Source organism: Crocodylus siamensis, chromosome 6 (assembly GCF_052110815.1).
Source record: "Crocodylus siamensis isolate JL-2025a chromosome 6, ASM5211081v1, whole genome shotgun sequence".
NCBI classification, from domain to species: domain Eukaryota; kingdom Metazoa; phylum Chordata; order Crocodylia; family Crocodylidae; genus Crocodylus; species Crocodylus siamensis.
This window is the reverse complement of record NC_143400.1, coordinates 50,706,635-50,727,186: the sequence shown is the minus strand read 5'-3', so window position 1 is coordinate 50,727,186 and position 20,552 is coordinate 50,706,635.

Here is a 20,552-nt window from a genome sequence, read left to right as displayed (position 1 = left end):
TCCCCTGGATCCTCCTTTTTCCCTTTCTTAAATATGGGCACTATGTTTGCTCTTTTCCAATCATCCGGGACCTCTCCTGATTGCCATGTGTTTTCAAAGATGATGGCCAATGGCTCTGCAATCACATCAACCAACTCTCTCAGCACCCTTAAGTGCATCCCATCTGGTCCTATGGACTTAGAAAAGCTGGATGTGCACAAGTAGTTCCTAATCTGCTCCTTCACCACCGGGGGCTGCTCACCTCCTCCCCAAACTGTGCTGCCCATTGCAGTAGGCTGGGTGTTGCCCTTGCCTGTAAAGATGGAGGCAAAAAAGGCAATGAGCACTTCAGCCTTTTCTGCATCCTCTGTCACAAGGTTGCCTCCCCCATTCAGTAAGGGACCCGCACCTTACCTGATCCTCCTCTTGCTACCAACATACTTATAGAAACCCTTCTTGTTACCCTTCACATCTAGCTGCAACTCCAATTGCGCTTTGACCTTCCTGACTTCATCCCTGCATGCCCAAGCAATGCTCTTATAGTCTTCCCTAGTTATTTCTGCAAGTTTCCACTTCTTATTAGCTGCCTTTTTGTGATTTAGTTTACTGAAGAGTTCTCTGCTAAGCCAGGCTGGTCTTCTGCCATACCTGCTAGACTTCCTGCACATCAGATGTTTTGTTCCTGCACTTTCAGGACAGCTTCCTTAAAGTACAGTGTTTCTATATTGTTGTAAATGGTGCCTATCAGGAGGAACCACAATTACTATTATATTTAAAAAGTATCAAAGCTGAATAAGTAATAGATGTAGATAAGAAGCATGGTTATTTGGGATCATGTGATCACAGAAAAGTGGAGCTGGCCAGGACCTCAAAGGTCCAACCCACTGCTTAAAGCAGGATCCTCCCTGACTAAATTATACCAGCCAAGTGTTCCTCCAACTTCTTCTTGAAAACTTCCAAGGATGGAGATCACACAGCTTCTCTAAGTAGCCCTTTCCAATGCTTGACCACCCTCAGAAATTTTCTTCTAATCTCCAACCTAAATTTTCCCTACTGCAGTTTGAGGTCATTGCTCCTAGTCCCATTCCCTATGGCCACAGAAAAAAGCACATCTCCATCTTCTCTGTAATCGCCCTCCAGGCGTTTGAAGACAGCGTTTAGCCGTCCAAAGCACTGTTGACAAAGACTGCTGTCAAATTTCCTCTCAGTCTTTTCTTCTCCAGACTAAATAACCATAGCTCTTTCAGATTTTCCTCTTATGTCTATTGCCTCCAGTGATGTATCTAACCCAAAGGCCTTAGACTGACAACTTGCTCTTGACCCCCCAGACAGCAAGGGCTATATCACCTTTATGAACCTGAGCTGCCTATGCACAATCTTTGGCACACAATCTGGGTTCTGTTTGCACCTATGTAGTTAAGCTTGCCCCATGCTTCCCTCCTGAGCAGATGTTAAAGGCTCTACTTAGTATTTATTGGCTCTGCGGTATAACAGAATTGCCCAGGGCTACACATAATGCTGTGTAAATCCCCAAGCTTTAGCTACAGAAAAGCCACAACCATCAAATGGTTAGGGAAAGGAGGGCCCTAGATTCTATTTTATCTACCGTTGTTCATAACAACCTTCAGCATCTATTGCAGGTCTAATTAGTACTCTGTTCATTCTTTCACTCAGGTTATGAGTAAAGATATTAAAACACTACCAATCTCTCTGGCAGACACCCTGACTCTCAATCTCATCACAGCCAGCTAGAGTTACTTATCTTTGTATGGTAACCTTTGTTTACAGCAGGTGTTTTCAAGCTGCTTTGCTTTTTCAACCTCCATGGATGCCTTTGCCTATTCACAATTTTTGTCTTTCCCATTGGCTATTGCTTAATAGCCCCAAAGCAGCTGTAGTCAGTGCTAACATGGGAAGGAGATATTATGGAAGTATTAAGTAATTCTTAACATCTTTTCATGTGGTTTAATAACTGGAAAGAAGGAGGAGACCCAGCACAAGGTGCTCAACCAGCTCCCTAAGGACCACCAGTGAAAGCTCCATTGGTTCCAGCAGGCCACTTTCAGAACCTCTGGGTCCAAGCACTGCATCTCATTTTCCATCTGGGTGACAGCAATCCCAAGTGAATGTGGAGCACCAGCAAACAAACAACCTGACAGGGTCATTGTGGGGAACTCCACCTACTACAGAGCTCTCCTTACCTGCAACATGCTTCACATGATCCTCAGACACAATCGAGCCCTTTCTGTCAAATACATGTTTGAGCTTCTTGCACAATTTCAACTGTAATTCACACTGCACATTGCCCACCATGCTGATTTCCTCCAAGAGTGAAATTCAGCACTGAAGTCAATGGCAAAACGTCCATTACCTGAAACAGGATCAGGATTCACCTGTGCAGCTTAAATCTTTTCTCTCTCTCCCTTGCTCTCTTGCTCTCTATTTACTATCATCTTTTCTTAGAGAGTGAATTAATATTTACCAGGCAGTGACAGACAGGATTGGCTTATTAAAATTTAGCAATCCCACGTACGCCTCTTCTTCCCAGTTTTCTATTATTTTTCAAGAGCAATTTCCAGTGATTTAGTAAATACATTAACCAAGTCCCTCAGGGCTCTGCAATACATATTCTTTTCCTTGATTTGTTGTACTGCAAATTTGATTTTGCCAAGTCACAAATTCCCTTAATCTGTTCTTTATCCAAAGAACCCTACTGCCAAAGTCCTCATTATTTTATAACTTCCCGTGCCTCTATTCTCTACTTACCTTGTTAAACACCAAGAGTGTAAAGGAGTTCAGTAGCTCTGCCATTTTAGAAACACCATTGATTTTGTCTCCCTCTTCATTTGTTAATGGAACTACTTTCTCTCTAGTATTCCCTTTTCCCAGATATAATTGTAAAAGCTCTTTTTATTCCCCTTAAGCCTTTCTGCTCTCTCAGCTGTCCTTATCTTTTCCCTGCAAGCCTTAACTGACTGTATATTCTTGTTTAGTTCTCTTCCCCTTCTCCATTTTTCACTATAGGTTCTTTCTTTACACTTATATCTTTCAACAATGCTTTGTTATGCCACATTGGATGCTACTTGTTCTTTTAGTCTGTTTCCCAGTGGAACAGTTGTGAGTTGCACTTTAGTTTGCCATTTGGAAAGCTGCAGCTCCTCTCCACACTTACAGACTTTAACACTTCTCCCCCTTACACCGTGCTTATGTGTGCAACACCCCATCCAGCAATGCAGCTATGCACCTGCTTAACTTTAAACTAGGGAAAGTTTCATGGGATTCAAAAAGAGTTTCTCGTGACTAGATTCTGCCAGATGAACCTTATGTTTCATAATATCATAATGTCCCTTTATGCTTCAGGGTCTGATTCAGCAAAAGATTTCTGCACTTTTTTACACCCCATTGGCATTAGTGGGACACTTGCTCGTACTTATTTCTGAACTACGCGCCAACACAAGAACATTCATATTCTTTTGCTTACTCTTCATTTCCTGTTGCAGAACAAATCAATGTTCACCTTTACATTCCATGTTATGATGGAAGTATTAGTCATACTATTTGAGTGCATGAATTCTCCTTTCGTTGCCTCCTGGCTACCTGTAAATGTTACCAATATGAAAGTTAACGTTAACCAATTTCTGCTCAAGAAAGAGCCAAAAATCTTCTCCAAATTGCAAACTTCTTCCTCCCGCTGACAATGCAGTATCACCCATTTCTTTTGAAACCACTTTGTCTGAGCAGTTGAAAGTTTAGGGCAATGGTTCCAAACCTTGGAGATACAGGGTTCATCTACACAAGACACTTACTGCACATTGGTCTAATAACACTGCACAGTAGCACATCACAGCATTAACTGTGCTAATAGCCTAATGCACAGTGTTATTAGGCTAACACTCAGTAAGCATCATTAAATATCCATGCACCAGCACTACTGCACAGTAAATCTAGGTACTGCACATTTAGTCAGTACTTTATTAAGGAAGTACTAAGCTAAATGTGTAGTATCTAAGGTGCATTAATGAATGTGTAGACAAGCCCCTAGACCTCTGCCAGCCCTCACTGTTTCTCATGGCCAATTATGCATCTTGATCATCACACCTTTATTTGAAAACAGGCAAGAGGTCAATGTGAGCATTAGACCATTCACTGTGGACCACAGATTATTTCTAATCATCAGAAGAGCAAGGATCTGGAAGAGCTTTCCAATGGTCACCTCTTGAGCTAAAAGACCAGAACCATTAGCTGTGAGATGGCGACATACTCATGAACATCTATACAGGGTCTAGACTGTTTCAAAACAAATCCGCAATTCTGTGACTCTGAAATGGGCAGAAAATACTGATATGTGCCTATTCGTTTGCAGACACAGTTCACCTGACATTAGCTGCCTCGGGGCAACATTATATTCTGCTTTTTGAGGTCTGTTTTGTGAGCAGAGTTGCTGAATCAGGCAGCAGAGTGGTGGAGAAAAAAGAAACTGCAGGAGACCTATCTTCAAGGAGATAAAGAAAAAAACAACTTTGCTGAAGAAAAGCTTTCTGGCCTTCTCCTTTTTACTGTCCAGTGAATTCCATGTACCACATGGCTAGAAAAAGAGCAGTATGGTCTAGGAGCAGAATTGCTATGTGGCACTGAGACTGTCACACGAAGTACCAGAGGATGGTGCAGCAGAGGATCCTAGGGCAACATGTTTCCCAGGAGCCTCCCAACCCCCTGCCTCCCTGGAGAGAATCCAAGGAAAAACACCTGTGTTTTGAGAAATCTAAAAAATTATTTTCTTCACTACACAATACCAGAAAGATAGATCAGCCTACAGCAATAGAGGACAACCTTTTTGACAGGTGTACCATTAGACAGCCCCACCTGCTCCCTAAGGCGCTACTCTGATCCCTTGCTCCTACCCAATCCATTGCTCTGCTTTCTCCTACCTGACTAATTTGTTGTTCTGCTCTCTCCTGCCTACCCTATCTTCTGCTGGTCTTGCTCACTGCTGGATCTACTGCATGCCAAAGTGACCTGAAGGAGTCAGGACAGATCTCATACCACTGAACTAATGCAAATTTTTATACAATGTGACCTTTGCTTCCCATAAACTGTTGACTTCTGCATCTTACTCTGCCCATGCAATGGGGAGTACCGGAGAGTCTCTGATGACTGCCCTCACAACGTCCTGCCCCTAGTTTTTCGCCCTTCTTCCTTGTTCCTCTGCAGTGTTTTGAGAAAAGGGACATTTACCTATTTTTTCATGGTTTACTAATCATGGATTACTCCCAAGAGAAAATAATTATCAAGACTCCAGAGATCTTCCTTGAGATGCTGGTGTCCTGCATCCAGAGCCCTTATGACAAGGGCTCATTTTCATATAAGGCAGCTTCTGATTGCTCCTGATTTCCCTTCCTTTGGGGACCATGCTAGTCCCCCATTGTACGATCCAAGCATAAAAAGATACTATAGCATCCTTGAAGAGGCTATGATATTCTGTCGGGTTCCAGCAAGGGTTCCCAGTGAAAGAACAACAGACAGCAATCATAACTGCAATACCAGATCTCTTCACTGGGAGGAATGGTGCCAGGAAATCATCTCTATCCTCTGACAGAAGCACCACTACCAATTGGAGATTAAACAAGTACCACATAAGCCTTACCATTCATGCAGATCTCTAGGTTTGGCCTTTTTACTTTTCCTAAAATCATTGACTTAATATAATAGATTTCCCAAAGCAGTTACGTCTTGTCAGTTCCATCCACAGAGCCTCATTAAGGCACTACCAGGATGCAGTGTTCATGCCTTGGGGATGACTGGAAAGCAATTATTTTTCACAAAAATATAGTGTGATAAATATGTGAAGCAGAGTGGCCCTCTATGACAGAGCCAATAGCCCCGTGCTTGGAGGACTTACTTGGCCTGTGGGGGCTTATGCTCAAGTCCTTGTTCTGTCTGACTCAAAGGAGGTACTTGAACCTGGGACTCCCGCAACCCAGATGAGTGCTTTCACCAGAAGGCTACTAGCTGTTCTGGGATGGAGCTTTCTATTGCATAGGTTTTTATCACAAAGAGTCTCCTTTTTATTCCATATTGGATTAAGGAAAACATTCTGAAACCTCTAAATCTTTCACTAAACAGAATTGTTGTTTCCTCATTTACATCAAATTAAATGCTAGAATATGGATTCTATGAAAATTCAAGACCATAAAAGAACCAGACAGTGAAAGTCGAGTATAATGATGAGCTGACACATAAAAGCATAAACAACCAATTGACTCTGAAAGCTGCCAAAACAGCCATTCAAGGCAATCCCATCTCAGCAAGGCTCTCAACAGCAGAGGAGGGATGGCTGGGTGGGTACTGGATATTCTTAAAGGAGTTTAACTATGTTCAGTTCTCCAAGTGTTCCCTGGTGTGCGCAGAAGTTATAGCATAACTAATTAGAGGAAATTAAAGAGAAAAAATTATGAAAGGACTGTGAGCAGCGAAGAGCCCTGCAAAGGACTATCGGACATCCCATGGTGCAGCAATCACAATTAGAGCATCAGAATGATGCTTAAAAGTGGGACTGAAATGAGACAAGTTTAGCATCATGTGGAAAAATTGTTGATTGTAACCCTTTTGCCGCCATACAAAATTTGGACCAAACCCCAAAATGAAATATCTGTGGATTAATATACTGTAAAGGCAAATGAGACCATCAGAATGTCTTTAGTCAGTCTTCCTGCACAACTCAGACTAGGGGATTTCACCCAGCGATGCTTACATTTAAATAGTGTCTTGTGGTCAAGCTACACATAGAAGTATGTGCCCATTTAACATGGAATCTGCAGCCCTGTAAATATTGTTTGAAGTTGCTGGGAGACAGCCTGAAAAAATAGATTTAACTTTATTAGTAAATGTTAGCAAGGGAATTTATGAAGTTGAGTGGGTAGATGGAAATATAGAGGCCGGGACGAGGGTGGCTAGATAGTACAAGGTGGGAGGGTAGGAGTCCAGGTGGTGCTCAGCACTGCAGAAGTCTCAGTTGCCAGTGGCAGAGCTTGCCCACTGGCTCTGGAAAGCTCAATAGCAATCAATCAGTAAGGAATGAATGGCACCACAACCTCAACCCAGTTGCTGCTGATTTTGACATAAAGCATCTTGCCCTCGAAGCAGAGAAGAGAGAGTAGAGGAAGGAAAAGTGCAGAAATCCCAGCCTATGACCTACTCTTCCCAGCAGAAAGACCTGCATCTTCTTCAGATGGTTCGGTATCTCAAGGACTGGACTCTTAAGTCACCTCAGGACCCATCAATGAGCCATGATAGAGATCATCCTTGAATCGAGGGATTGCCAGTGAGGAGTAAGGAACCAGCTCCATCATGTTCATAGGAGGATGGGATAAACCTCATTGTTCAGAGACCTTCCAAAAAGGACAAGTCAGGAAAACAAGTCAGCACTTCAGAGTGAAGAGAAAAGAAAGAAAAACAGGGAAAAGAAAGCAGAGAAGAAGAAGAAAGATGACATAACTCTATCCTTAAATAATGCACTCAAACACAGCAACATCAGGGATGACGGCCCCTTAGGGATTTCTTTGCCATCTTTCTCTGGAACAACTGCTATCTATAGAAATGTTTTAATAAATCTACTGCTGGTCCTGAGCTTGCATGGGACTAGATTGTCCTCCCACAGCCCCCGAGGAGATTAGGCCATTTCCTCTCCTCCATGCTCTGTTGCCCAGCCTGTTGTGATTGAACAGCCATGCTGAGAAGAGCACAGGTTAGCTACTCACCCACTGTACCCTGGTGCAAGCAAGATGGGGTGGGGAGAGGCTTTAGGCCCCTAATGCCCAGCAAGAGAAGCTTTGGGAGCACCTAGGGTACAGTGTGCAGGAAAGGAGGTGACATAGCTTGCTGCATCCCAGGGCAATGGCAGGATAGGGGGAGAATTGTAGTCACCAGCATCATAATTTCAAGCTTGTGAAAGGCTAATACAGGATTAGTGGGTGGCCTACTACATACATTTATGGGTTGCTATAAAATCCAAAAAGTCAATGGGTTGCTTAAAACCATAGCTTCTAATCACCTCTAATACCTTCTACAGATGTGTGCCCAAGCCTTGATACCACAGCCTTTTCAGATCAACAATGCACATATAATTGCTCTTAATTATTTATTAATTGTACACGCCCTTTATAGAAAACCTTAGTAGGACTGGCAGTTGTTGACATCAGACATGTGCTGGAGTGTGTGCAATTATTTCCACCTGGATGTTATTAGTGATCTTTCTATTTTTTTGAGGAATCCCAGTAGAACATTTCTCTACAGGTTTGGGGTAGAGGAAGAGTTGAAAGAGTAGTTGCCGTTCTATCTTTATGTTTTTTTCATAATGTCTGCACCCAGTTTCTTTTTCCAACAGCCATCTCTGTCCGATACTATTTACACCCTTATCATGGGCAACTATTCAATCTAGAGAACAATGATAAATCCCATAGCAAATGACCAATGTGGTAACTTCAGCACAAAAGAAGACATGGCAAAACAAGTAATACCAGAGGGCTATTAGTGCAATTATTACTGGTAATGCTATTCTATTTACAAGTCTATAAATTATATAATAAATTACTAATGAACCCTATATTATACATTTATTAACAACTACATGGATATATTAATATAGTTTACATGAATAACATTTAAATATTATCTTTATAATATGATACAAGATGTTACTGATGGCTATTTAAAGATTCAGAAAAAAATGATATGGTATATCTTTTTTTTTGCAAATATAGTATTTGATCATGCAGTAAAAGTCTATATTGCAGATTTAAGCACGTCTCAGTAACTTAGGCATGAGCTATCTGTTTGATTTGCTCGCATCTGAGCTCCCAATCATGAAACCATTTTTAAAGAAGGGTTTTGGGGGTTTTTTGCTGGGGGAAAGGGGTGAAATGCAAGAAGGTCAGCTACAATGTTTTTATTCCCGCAAGTTTGGGATGGTCACATTATGACCAATTGTGCAGTATAAGTCATCACATAAATATTCTTATAAACCTAGCTGTGCCAAACCCTCATATATTATGACATGGCTTAGGTTTCAAGGTACATAGTTGTGGTTATAGTCTTAATGGCCTCTTCTATAATTATGCCACAAACGAGGAGGTCCATATATGCCTCAAGTGGAGCTGAGAGTGAGACAACTGCAGTGGCAGGGACATAGTCATCATGCAGAGGATACTTTCTTATGGAAAGCTCACAGAACTGAGGTCCAAGAAAACAGAATACAAGGTTAGTTCTGAGTGAAGTTAGAAGATGTGATCTTGAGAGATTTTTAAGAAGTCTAAACCTGCCCTATAAGACTCTTGACCAAGGCAGAAGTCTTACAAGGAACTGTCTGCAATAGAAACACTTTCAGTGCACTCAAATGCTTATATCATTAGATGTACCTGCTGCTGCCTAATTTAAAAAATGTAGATACTGGGATTTTTCCTAGTGCCTATAGATGACCCCTTAGTTCTCTTGAATCAAACTGTAAAGGGTGCAGTGGTAGAGGAAAATTATAATGCACACATTTAAAACGCGTTCTTTGTATAATCTTGAACCTTTCTGAGGGCATGTGTCACATTAGGGAAAAAATTAGTGTCTCCCTTTTTCAATGGTGTAAAGGTCTTGTTTCTGGCCATCAAAGATCATGAGAGATCACATCAAGTCTAGCACTTGTTCAAGACTGATTATTTCCTATCCTGCGTATTTGATGTAATTCTAGGAGAAAGAATTTCATTAGTAGAATTTTAAAAAACCCAATAAATCTTCTGAAAGTTTGAGATGCAGAAATAAGATGCAGGATGCTCTGACGTTTGAGTTAGAAGCAGGCCTTGGCCATCACAGATCCTTGGGAGATTGTTCATTTGACCCTTTGTTCTGTGAGAAATAAGAGCAAGAACTAGAGATCTTTAAGTATTTCAAGTTTCTTTTCTGAAATAGAGCTGGCAGCCTCAGAGAAGTCATTAGCTTGGCCACCGTGCCTCACACACCTCATGTATGAGTTCAGGTGATGTCCACAAACTCTGTACAATTTGATTTAACTTCTTTGCACCCTGAAATAAAGGTTTTGATCTTCCTCTTCCAGCCGCTTTATACTGCCATGGCTCGACTTTAATTGAGTTTGTCTTGATTTGCATTTATGTAAACAAGAGGCAAATTCAGATCAGTCTATCCATGAAGGATCTTATCTAATAAAGAACGCAGACCAGTATGGTGTTTTGGAGAAACCTTTTTCATACCTTATCTTTGGTGCCTGCAAATCAAGGTGGCTTCGCTGAAGCTTCTATTTTATAATAAAAATGGAACCAAGAAAAATGATTCCACCCTGCACCGAGCTGTGTACCTGTGAATGGCCAGTGAAATCCAGACTACTCACCTGCATACAGGCAAGCTTTGGCTAAATGTCTTGTTGAATGAGGACTTCAGGGAAGAAGGATGAGGGTTACTGTAAGACATCTGACTTTCATCACACCTCAGAGCCTTCCAAGTTCAGATTCTGATGGAAACAAGCTGGGCAGAAGGCTGGGTAGACATACACCTTATAGACTTACTAAATCAAAGATTCATCAGCTTTTGTGAGTCCAAGCTCATATCATCAGATGCTGACGGATTGAGCATCTAATGAAGTAAGCTTGGATTCACAAAAGCTTATGCAGCTCTCATTTAAAGCAGTGAGTAGATACCTGCTTTCTGCCTGACTTCAGACTAAAGATGGCTAACCACCTCTTTGTGCTTACAGATGGGACCACCCTGGGCACATCCCAGCCCCTCCAAGCAATTCCAGTTACCTGTCCTGGAAAACTCTGAGCCATGAATTGCTACCAAGAGCATCTCAGCAAGCTTTATCTGCCATGGTTTAGTAAAGGCTGGGAGGCAGACTCCCAAAACCCCAGATCCCAGGTCTTTCAAAATAGATTTGATGGAGATTTTCTAACACTAGTTATTTCTCAGAAAATGTTGATTCACTTAAATTGACAGGGGGGTTAATTTGGGTTTGGGGAGAATTTTTTGTGGGACTATGTGTACCAGTTGGTATAGGAAACATTTCTAAGGAACAGGAATGAATTTCTGATCAACACCACAAAGACACCAACCACCCCAGGACAGCCAGTAGTCCAGTGGTCGGGGACTACTGTGGAGATTGAGCCTCACTTAGACCAGGGATATGAATTTCAGCTTTCTATATCCCTGTGGGTGTTCCCCAGCCACCTGGCTGTTCCAGGGTGATTCTCAGCTTATCCTGTTTATGTAAATTGTTCAATGTGCATTGAAACAGGGACTGGCATGTTTGTCTCTCACGTCCCAGGAGAGTACTGTATCCACTGAGCTGTTGGCCATTCTGGAGGGAGTGAATCTCTCCAGGAAATCGTTGAGATCAGGACATGGGAAACCACTCCCTGTCCAATTCAAAAGCAGCATCTTGAATTTCACCCACAAAAAAACAAGGAGTCAGGGAAAAGTTCACCTGAAGCAGACCCAGCTTGCAGAATTTAGCCTGTGCTGCTACTGACAGCTAGATATGGGAACATGGGCCATTTGCTTCCTGTAGTGATGGATCTGGTCTGCTGGTTCCATGAAGAAAACCACCAGGAAACTCCCAGCATACTACACTGGAGAAAGCAACAGTTGCTGTTTCCCAGAGAGAAGATGGGAGACACTGTGACATGAGCTATACCTCAATCCCTCTTCCAACCACCTCATTAAAGCAGAGAAAAAGAGGGAGAAGCTCCTAATATACCCTAGAAATGTATTTCATCCTTAGGGAGATAGAAAAAAGTCCCATAGGTGACAAAGGAGAAAGGAAATTGGTATCTCCACTGATGTCTTTGGGGGTATCTTACCCCTCAATACCTTTGAGGCAGGCATAAGGCACCTCTATGTTTCTCTCTTCCATTCCAGAGATGGATGAGAATCTATCTACCAACTGCTCAATGAAAAGGCAGAAGGCTAATGTCATTTTGCTGCCCAGCTGCCAACTGATGACAGATAGGAATGACTATTTATCCTGCTCAGAGTATGCTGAAGTATAATGCAAGGTGCTGGTTACCCCTTAGAGGCACCAAAATAGAAACACAAGCAACTGGGATATGCCCAGCAAAAATAAGAGTCTATATGGAAAGCCAGTTAGAAATAAGGTGTTGTAGGCTCGTGCAAATAGGAGGCATTATGGGTCTGAGGTAGCCTCCATGGCTAAGGTAGTCTGAATATACTTCCACAATGAACCTATACCTGAAAGCCATGGGAGGTTTCCAGCTACTATTGTTACTATGTTGGGGAAGGTTTTGTCCATGATTTTACTTCTCTTTTTGCAACACTTCCATTGGATTTTTTGTAAATTGAGCTCCCTGGCAAGACTAGGAGCCAGCCATAGATCACTCAAAGGCCAGTGTACTTATATTATTTCATGTATACTTATATTATCATAGAATCATAGAAAATGAGGATGGGAAGGGACCTCAGGAGGTCACATCTAGTCCAACCCCCTGCTCAAAGCAGGACCAGCCCCAACTAGACCATCCCAGCCAAGGTTTTGTCAAGCTGGGCCTTAAAACCCTCCAAGGATGGAGAGTCCACCACCTTTTTAGGTAAAGCATTCCAGTGCTTAACTACCATCCTAGTGAGAAAGTTCACACATAAATGTCTCTTGATGCAACTTGAGCCCATTGCTTTTTGTTCTGTCATCTGCTGCCACTAAGAACAGTCCAGGGTCCATCCTCTTTCAAACCCTCCTTCAGGAAGTTGAAGGCTGCTATTAAATCCCGCCTCACTCTTCTCTTCCGCTGACTTAATAAACTCAGTTCCCCCAGCCTCTCCTCACAAGTCATGTCCCTTAGCCCCTGTACCATCTTTGTTGCCCTCTTCTGGACTCTCTCCAACTTGTCCACATCCTTTCTGCAGTGAGGGGCCTGAAACCAGACACACCACTCCAGATGAGGCCTCACCAGTGCAGAATAGAGAAGAATAATCACTTCCCTCAATCTGCTGGCAACTCTCCTACTGATGCAGCCCAATATGCCGCTAGCCTTCTTGGCAACAAAGGCACACTGTTGGCTCATAGCCAGCTTCTTGTTCGCTGTAACCACCAGGTCCTTTTCACTATTTCATGTAAGAGTCCAAAAGGAACAGAAGAACAGGTATAGGCCTAAAGTCCATGAACCAAGTCTCTTGCTGGTTTAGCACCTTTGTCATGGACAATGGATAATAACAAAAAGCAGCACTGTAAGATGCCCACTGATGTGAATGAGAGTCCCAAATGGACTTTGGATTGGGCCCTAAGAGTGCAGTGTGCCCTTCACCTCGCTCTCTGTAGGAGAACACAATTGACAATAAGGAGAGATTGAGCGGTATCAAAGTTGTTGTCGGGCGGGTTCCATATCAGTGCTCGTCAGTGCCAGAGATACAGTACGTTCCCGTGGGCACATTCCCTCTCACTTTCTCTCATGAATCTCTTTATTTTTTTCCTCTTTCTCGTTCTGTCTTTGCTTGCATTTCAAGGTTAAAAAAAGTCAGGATACAATAGTAAATATGTAAGATTAGCTCCTAAAATATGTTAGCAAGTGAAAGCTAAAGAAAGCCAAATGAATTTAAAAAAGGCTTTCTTGAAGCTTAGAACAGAGACAGTCCTTTTGATCCTTTATCTCACAATAACCAAAAAAGTGCCAAACGAGATACATATATATATATTATACATATGATACACACACACAAACACACACACAGTGTGCGTATGTGTGTATTTTAATTCACACATACTTTCCTTTCTTTAAAATGCTGCAAGAAGCTTTTTTTCTGCCGATTTCTTTTTCTTTCTTTTTTTTGATATTTCAAAGCTGGCAGTTCAGTAAATGGCTGGAACTGCCACATCTCTGTTCTTGCTAAAGAAATCAATGCTAATCCTATTACTGGCAGTTATCACCTATCCCAGAAACCACGGCTAAAAGGAAAAAAAAACACTGAGATGTCAAAGTAGGAAAAAGGGGGTGGGGGAAGGGGGGAAGGCGCCCTTCATTCACTTTCAAACAGTGATTGTTTTCTTATTTTTGATCATTTTTTCCTGTTAAGAGAGAAACTAAACCACCCAAAAAAAATTTCTATGCTCAAATAACATTAAGGGTCTATTTAAACCTATACACACAAAAATGCAATTCAGAGCTGAGGCTGCAATTTGGTACTTAGCTTATTCCATTGTGCCTAGGTATTGCAGCTAGTATGGTATGCCTGTGACATGCAGAGTGCACAGCCAGTCTTGCTCAGCCCCCTGCAGCTCCCCACTGTAAGCTGTGGGCTTGATTCACCTCATATGCTATATGAAGCAGAAGCAGCTCTCTTGAAGTCCATGGAGAGCAAGAGAAAGGAGAAGGACCCTCTTTTTATGCATTTGGCCTGCTAGAACCTTGCTGAAAGAGGGGATGGGTGGGGTGCCCATGCTCATGAGACTCATGTTCTTGTGCTCTCCTAGACACCTTTCTTTAGCTCTTCCCATCTAAGAGCTTTAAAGAAATTCATATCTCATGCAAGTCATTTTCCATCAGTTCCTCCTCCATTTTTCCAGTGGTGGAGGTGATTGGATTCACCTTGTCATGAAACAAGATAGACGATCAGTTCCTTACAACTTTGGGTCTCCTAGGCCAGTGGTTCTCAACTTTTTTTTGTACCAGGATGCATTTGTTAACATTGATGGCCAGTCCCCAGCCCCAACCCCTAGTACGTGGGGCAGAGGGCAGGTGGATGGGGCAGAGGGTGCCCTAAGCAGCCCCTTGCAGGCTGGAAATCTGCCAACCTGCAAGGGAGAAGCCACAGGTCCCCATGTTTTTCTCCTTTAAAAGAGAATCTATTTCTAAAGTTTGTTGGTGACCCTTTTGTATATTCTTGCAACCCACTTTTGGGTCATGACCCACGGGTTGAGAAACACTGTCCTAGGCCACCACCTGTCACAAGCCCTTAATTTTGGCACTGCCCTATCTCCTTGTCCCTCTACTCCTTTAACAACCCACCTCCTTCAGCAGTCATCCTACTGGTGACTCCTTCTCACCGCTGTTCCATGTCACCTGCACCCACAGGTTGCCCGATCCAGGGACCTCTTCTCTGGAGAACATTTTGTTATCATTCTGCCTGGCCACAAAGTCCACAGGGGAAAGCCAGGGTTGTGATGGGGAGGGGAGGGGAACGGGGGTTTCTGTTCCTCTCATTTTGAGTGACCCCCAGATCCTTCACTCCCCTGCGTGGAGTCATTCAGTAGAACCAATCCAGGCCTCTGCCTAAGTTTTGTTATCAGTTTCAGGGCTCTGAGAAGATGCTTTGAATCCACATGGAATCTACCTAGAGCTTAAACCAGGGGTGGGCAAAAGGCGGCCCACGGGCTGGATGCGGCCTGTCAGGCCATTCTATCCCCTAAAATATTTAGAAAATTAATATTTATCTGCCCCTAGCTGTCTGTCATGCGGCCCTCAATGGCTTGCCAAAACTCAGTAAGCAGCCCTCCGCCTGAAATAATTGCCCACCCCTGACTTAAACTCTTATCTAGTTAAAACTGCCCTACCCATTGAGTATCTCACCTACTCTAACTACACATAGTCAAGCTCTCTTTCCCTTTATATGTATGACTTAGTATACTTACAAGCATGACACCCAAGCATGGTAAGGGATTCTCTCTTCAAAACATGAGGATCAGGGTCATGAAGAGACATAATTTGAGGGACTTTCTTATTAGTGCTCTACTTTTGCCATCTTTAGGGCACTCATACTGAGCAGAACTTTAATCCCCAAACTTAGTTTCCCTTCTTCATATTGGCATCTCCTGCAGCCAAGCTGGCTCCAAATCTACTGGCTTCTGCCTATCCTTTGGGATCAACTAGCTAGGCCAAGAGGGGTACATTGATATATGAGCAACTCAAGTGTCCACGTATCGGTTGCCCAGGCCACTGCAGCCAAAACTGAATGGAGAGGACACTGCATCTTTGCTACTTTGTTAAGTACCAGCCCAACAGAGGTTCAGTGTTGGGTCTGAGGGGGATGGTGGGAAGGAGGGAACTGCAGGCTGGTGTTTGCCAAACCTGGGCTGGAGTGAGAGTGAGTGGATTGGAGCTCCCCCGCAGTGGAAATATTAAGACATTCCAGTGATTTACCAAAAAACAAGCCATTATATAAAATACAAATGTCATGAGATGCTGCCTGTATTACATAAATGCATATAGGTCAGTAATTCAGATTTAGCTTTCTTAATATGTTGAGTTGTTACCACCATAGATAAAGAGAAGAAAAGAAGTATACAAAACAAATAAAAAAGACGAAAGGCAGACTAGAAGTCCTGAGTACTGGAAAATAATAAGTAGAATCAATATCTTCCTCTGAACCTTTCATAGGGTAAGCAGAAACTTAGTATATTTTTACCCTTCTCAGCCACTGTGTATGTGAGTGGTTTTTGAAAAACATTCAATATTCATCATCCTTACAGCAAAAGGATCATTGAAATCACTCTGAATTTCTCATTTATTAAAAGGTGTGTCATTCATCACCTCTTCAAAAAAGGCATGGTCTCCTATTCACAACAACAATCTGTCAGAGTTGGTGACCATGGAGTGGATTTTTTTCTCCATTTATGAAGGACGTAATACTGACACTACTTTTTCTAATGGTTATCACATTTGGAACATCCTTAAAATCGTGCAGTAGAATGAAGTTTGGATGACCTTCCTATAACTGTACCCAAAATGTTTTTCTGTTTTCTGGATGATATTATTCCAAAATATCTGCACATAGGGGCAAGGCAAAAGCACAGTTTATCATATTTAATGTCTCTTTAACAAGTATCTATAGCTTCTACTGGTAATCCAAACAAGATTGGATATGGCAGCTGGACTACACCATGAAGCATTCTGAATTGTGAAAGCTTTATTTTAAACAGTTCCACCAGCTCAGGACAAGACTGCTGCTTTTCTAGAAATGGGACAAACCCACCTTGATATGAACCCATTTCTCAAGGCTGATTTTTCTTTTGGAGCAAAGATCCTTCTTAACCTCTTCATCTGTTCCCTCCATGTGAATTGCTAGGATGTTTCTTCAGGGCTCCTAAGATTCATTCAGTGCTTGTGGTCTTTGTTTAATGTGCCTTATATGACACTGTACACCACCATACATATAGCCTGCCAGGATTTAACCTTCCCAGATGCTGAAAAAGCTAAATCAATGAGGAAATCATGAAAAGAAAAAAAAATATGCAAGGAGCCCTTCACTGATATGGAGAAATCTGTCTTATGGACTTTAAATGTTGAGTCATTCAATGGTTTATTACCCTCTATGACCAAGGGAATATCTGTAATCTGCAGACAATGAGTGAGCAATCTATGGAAACCCCTGGGTTCATCATCAGGGAAAGAGAAGGCATTGCTAGTGAAAGCAAAAGAGGATGTTTCCTGAAAGCCTGGTTTTCTCCTCCTTTTCTCCCTCAGGCTCAAAAATGTCACAACCAAATGAAGAAAAATGGCGCAATTTATCTTGTGCATATGTACAACTAGCAAAAATGTCAGGCCCAGCTCTAGCCTCTTTCCCACTGACAGCAAAGAAGTTGTTGTCTAGGTCTTTCAGATCCACTCAGCTCTTAGCACCCCACCTCTGAAATTGTTCAGCACCTGTATTCAGAGATTCCAAGCTGTCTTGGCCTCTTGAAGGTTTTAGTAATTCATGGTGCAGCGGAACAGCTATACTCCTTTTCTAGCATGGCTCTAAGTGAGTCGAAGAGTCCTTAGAGAAAATCTTTCCAAGGATCTCTGCTCTATTGAGATAGGTCTCCGTGCTGATCCCTCTCGGGAGATTTGTGAACAAGATCCCAAACATGAAGGCAGTTAAAAGGTGTTCATCTTAAAAGAAGCAGGTGGTGTAAATCAAATAGAAGCCAGAATCTTTAACCATGCTACCTTCATAGATTTCAGGTATTTGTAGTACCCAATGCTTCCTACAGCTCTGAAGTTCATAGATCTCAAAGAATCACATGGTTGGAAGGAACCTCAAGGCTGGTCGAACCTCCATACAAAAAAAAGCAGGAATATTATATTCCTAATAAACAAAGGAAAAGATACCCAGTGTATTAGGGCAGGAAATGCTACCATTGCAATATCACCCAGCACTAAAAGCATGTGTACTGGTACAGGTCTCAAACTGAAATACTATCACTGAGCTATTGCCTAAGTGGCTAAAGGATTTCTGTTGTCGCATCTGGAATGGGAATTTTTACTTTGCTCCTGCTCCTACACTGTCCAAGCAATAAGAGACAAAAAACATACAGTGACTGCATTATGCTGGGCTGTGTGTTAAACAGCTGTTGTTCCAAGTACCCAAGTGCATAATGTTATGCTTTAACCTTATGCTAAGGCCTGGAGGAAGACACAGGTACCACTTAACACTATCCTGAAAACTTGAGCAAAATGTAATTTTTGCACAGGTATGTGCTAGCCCTCTGTTGGATGGTGACTTTTACTCAGAATGTGCTACCATGGAGGGTAATAGTTGCACAAGTTTCAAAGGTGTCATTGACCAGCCACCTTGTCTCTATTTAATTCTACTGAGTGCTTGCGAAGTCTGAGCACAGAGGCATTCATAAAGCCTTTCATCACTGGAGCAAAAGTCAGTTCATCCAGATCTGGTAGGATTATAGAAGGCCAGCAACTCTAAGGAATTGTTCTGTTTTCTATAGGTGGGACTTCATGAACATGTGTCCCTGTTGAAGGGGGAATTGTTGATGAAAAATATTTCTTCCATACTGAAGAACATGGGGTCAATCAATTTAGAATTCAATAAAGGAATAGCATAGCTCTGAAAGAGCCCATTGATAATGGTAGCAAATTCAGTTTTATTGAAATATTTGTGGAGCGGGGGGGAGGAAAGGTTCAATAAGATATTAAGCAAGGAAAAATCCTTCAGTGACACACTTAAAAAAAAACACCATAAAAGACAATTCAGAAAAGTCTTGTGACTTTTTAACTGAATTTTCAACCAGCTCTATGCAGGTGATAAAAGCCAAGCAACTCAGAAAGTATCTATAGTCTTTAGCTATCCATGATCCTGATCAAGTTGCTTTTTAGAGCTGAGTTTAGCAAGGACATTTTTATAGAGGCATTTTCTAGGTCAGCCACAGGATCCAGATCTTTGCTAATGGCTTTGTCCTCTTGGCACTTCCACCACAGGGAACAGAAAACTACCCAGACAGCTTGCTGGAAGATCTCCACACTGGGGAAAGCTGTTACAGTAGGTTATATGCCACCATCTACCCCTCCTCTACCATAAGAGAAATTCCTGGGTGAGGTGGAGGAATACGTAACCTGGAGGAAGGAGGAATGGTCAGACTATGACTCAACTCTGCTAAAAGAGTGAGCTCTGTGGACAGTTTTAGCCCACATACTTTAGAGCAGAACCTATTCTCTAGATCAGTGGTGGGCCAAATGGTGGATCCGCCTGGTGGCCATGCTCCATTTCCCAGCAGCCCCTGCCCACATCGATGTGGCTGGTTTTCATGGAGACCCCAGCAGTGGCAGCACAGGGCCAGGATTTCCACAGAGACCAGCCACAGCAATGTGGGCAGGCCTGTTGGGAAATGGAGTCTGCCGCAGGCCCAATCTGGCCCATGGGCTGGACTTTGCCCACCCCTACTCTGGATCATGCCAAAGGCCAGTTGGTCCCAGATACATGCAGGAATGGCAAAGCACTACAGTGTACTAAAGCCTTCTTTCCCAACAAACGCACCAGGAGTCCTGCACTCAGAACAGCTTGACTGAAATGGAGGACCTGGCAATATGTCATTAACTTCCCTATCTGACAAATACTGCCCATTACAAGGACAGCATGGCACTGGTGCATTTGTGCTGCCTCCCTCCCCACCCCACCTCTTGATTTCTGCTCCACCTAAAGTTTAAAACCAACTGCCTAGCAGTGGCAGCAGCAGCAGCATTTCTAGTCAGGCAGTGATGAGAAAGTCAATTATCTTCATGGCTCCTTATAATCTATCTGATCCCTTTCAAACTCTTCATCCCATGCATGTTAATGACCCTCTCTTCTTTGCAATGGTTTTGATGGGCCACGAGTCAAGCTGTCCTTCATTCTACAGTTCTGCTGTTAGCTGCTGCTGGTAATGAAGCTCCTGTTTCACAGTCCTGAAGATTGTTTTTTAATTTACTCCAATGAAGTTCTATTCATTTTTGCTTCAATCTTAAACAGAATAATACACCCTAGACCCCTAACATATTAGTAAATCTTCTAGTTTGTTTTAAACTGGAAACAATATATGTTGCTTTTAAATATAATGATGCAACTCACCATCTGCATCCACTTTTCAACAGTCTAGATCCACCCATGGTTGTCAGTGATAGAACAATTAGAAAATAGACCCAAGTATAAGCTATAAGTATACAGTATATCCAAAGCTAATGAGAATATCTGAAGTGACTGGAGCAACAGGGGAAGACACGGACAACGTGAGAAGTTGTTGGAGAAGATACAATGATAAAGATCAAGCAAGGAAGAAGAGACAAAAGAGGTTACATAGCATTAAGGAGAAAAATAAAGAGGGACAT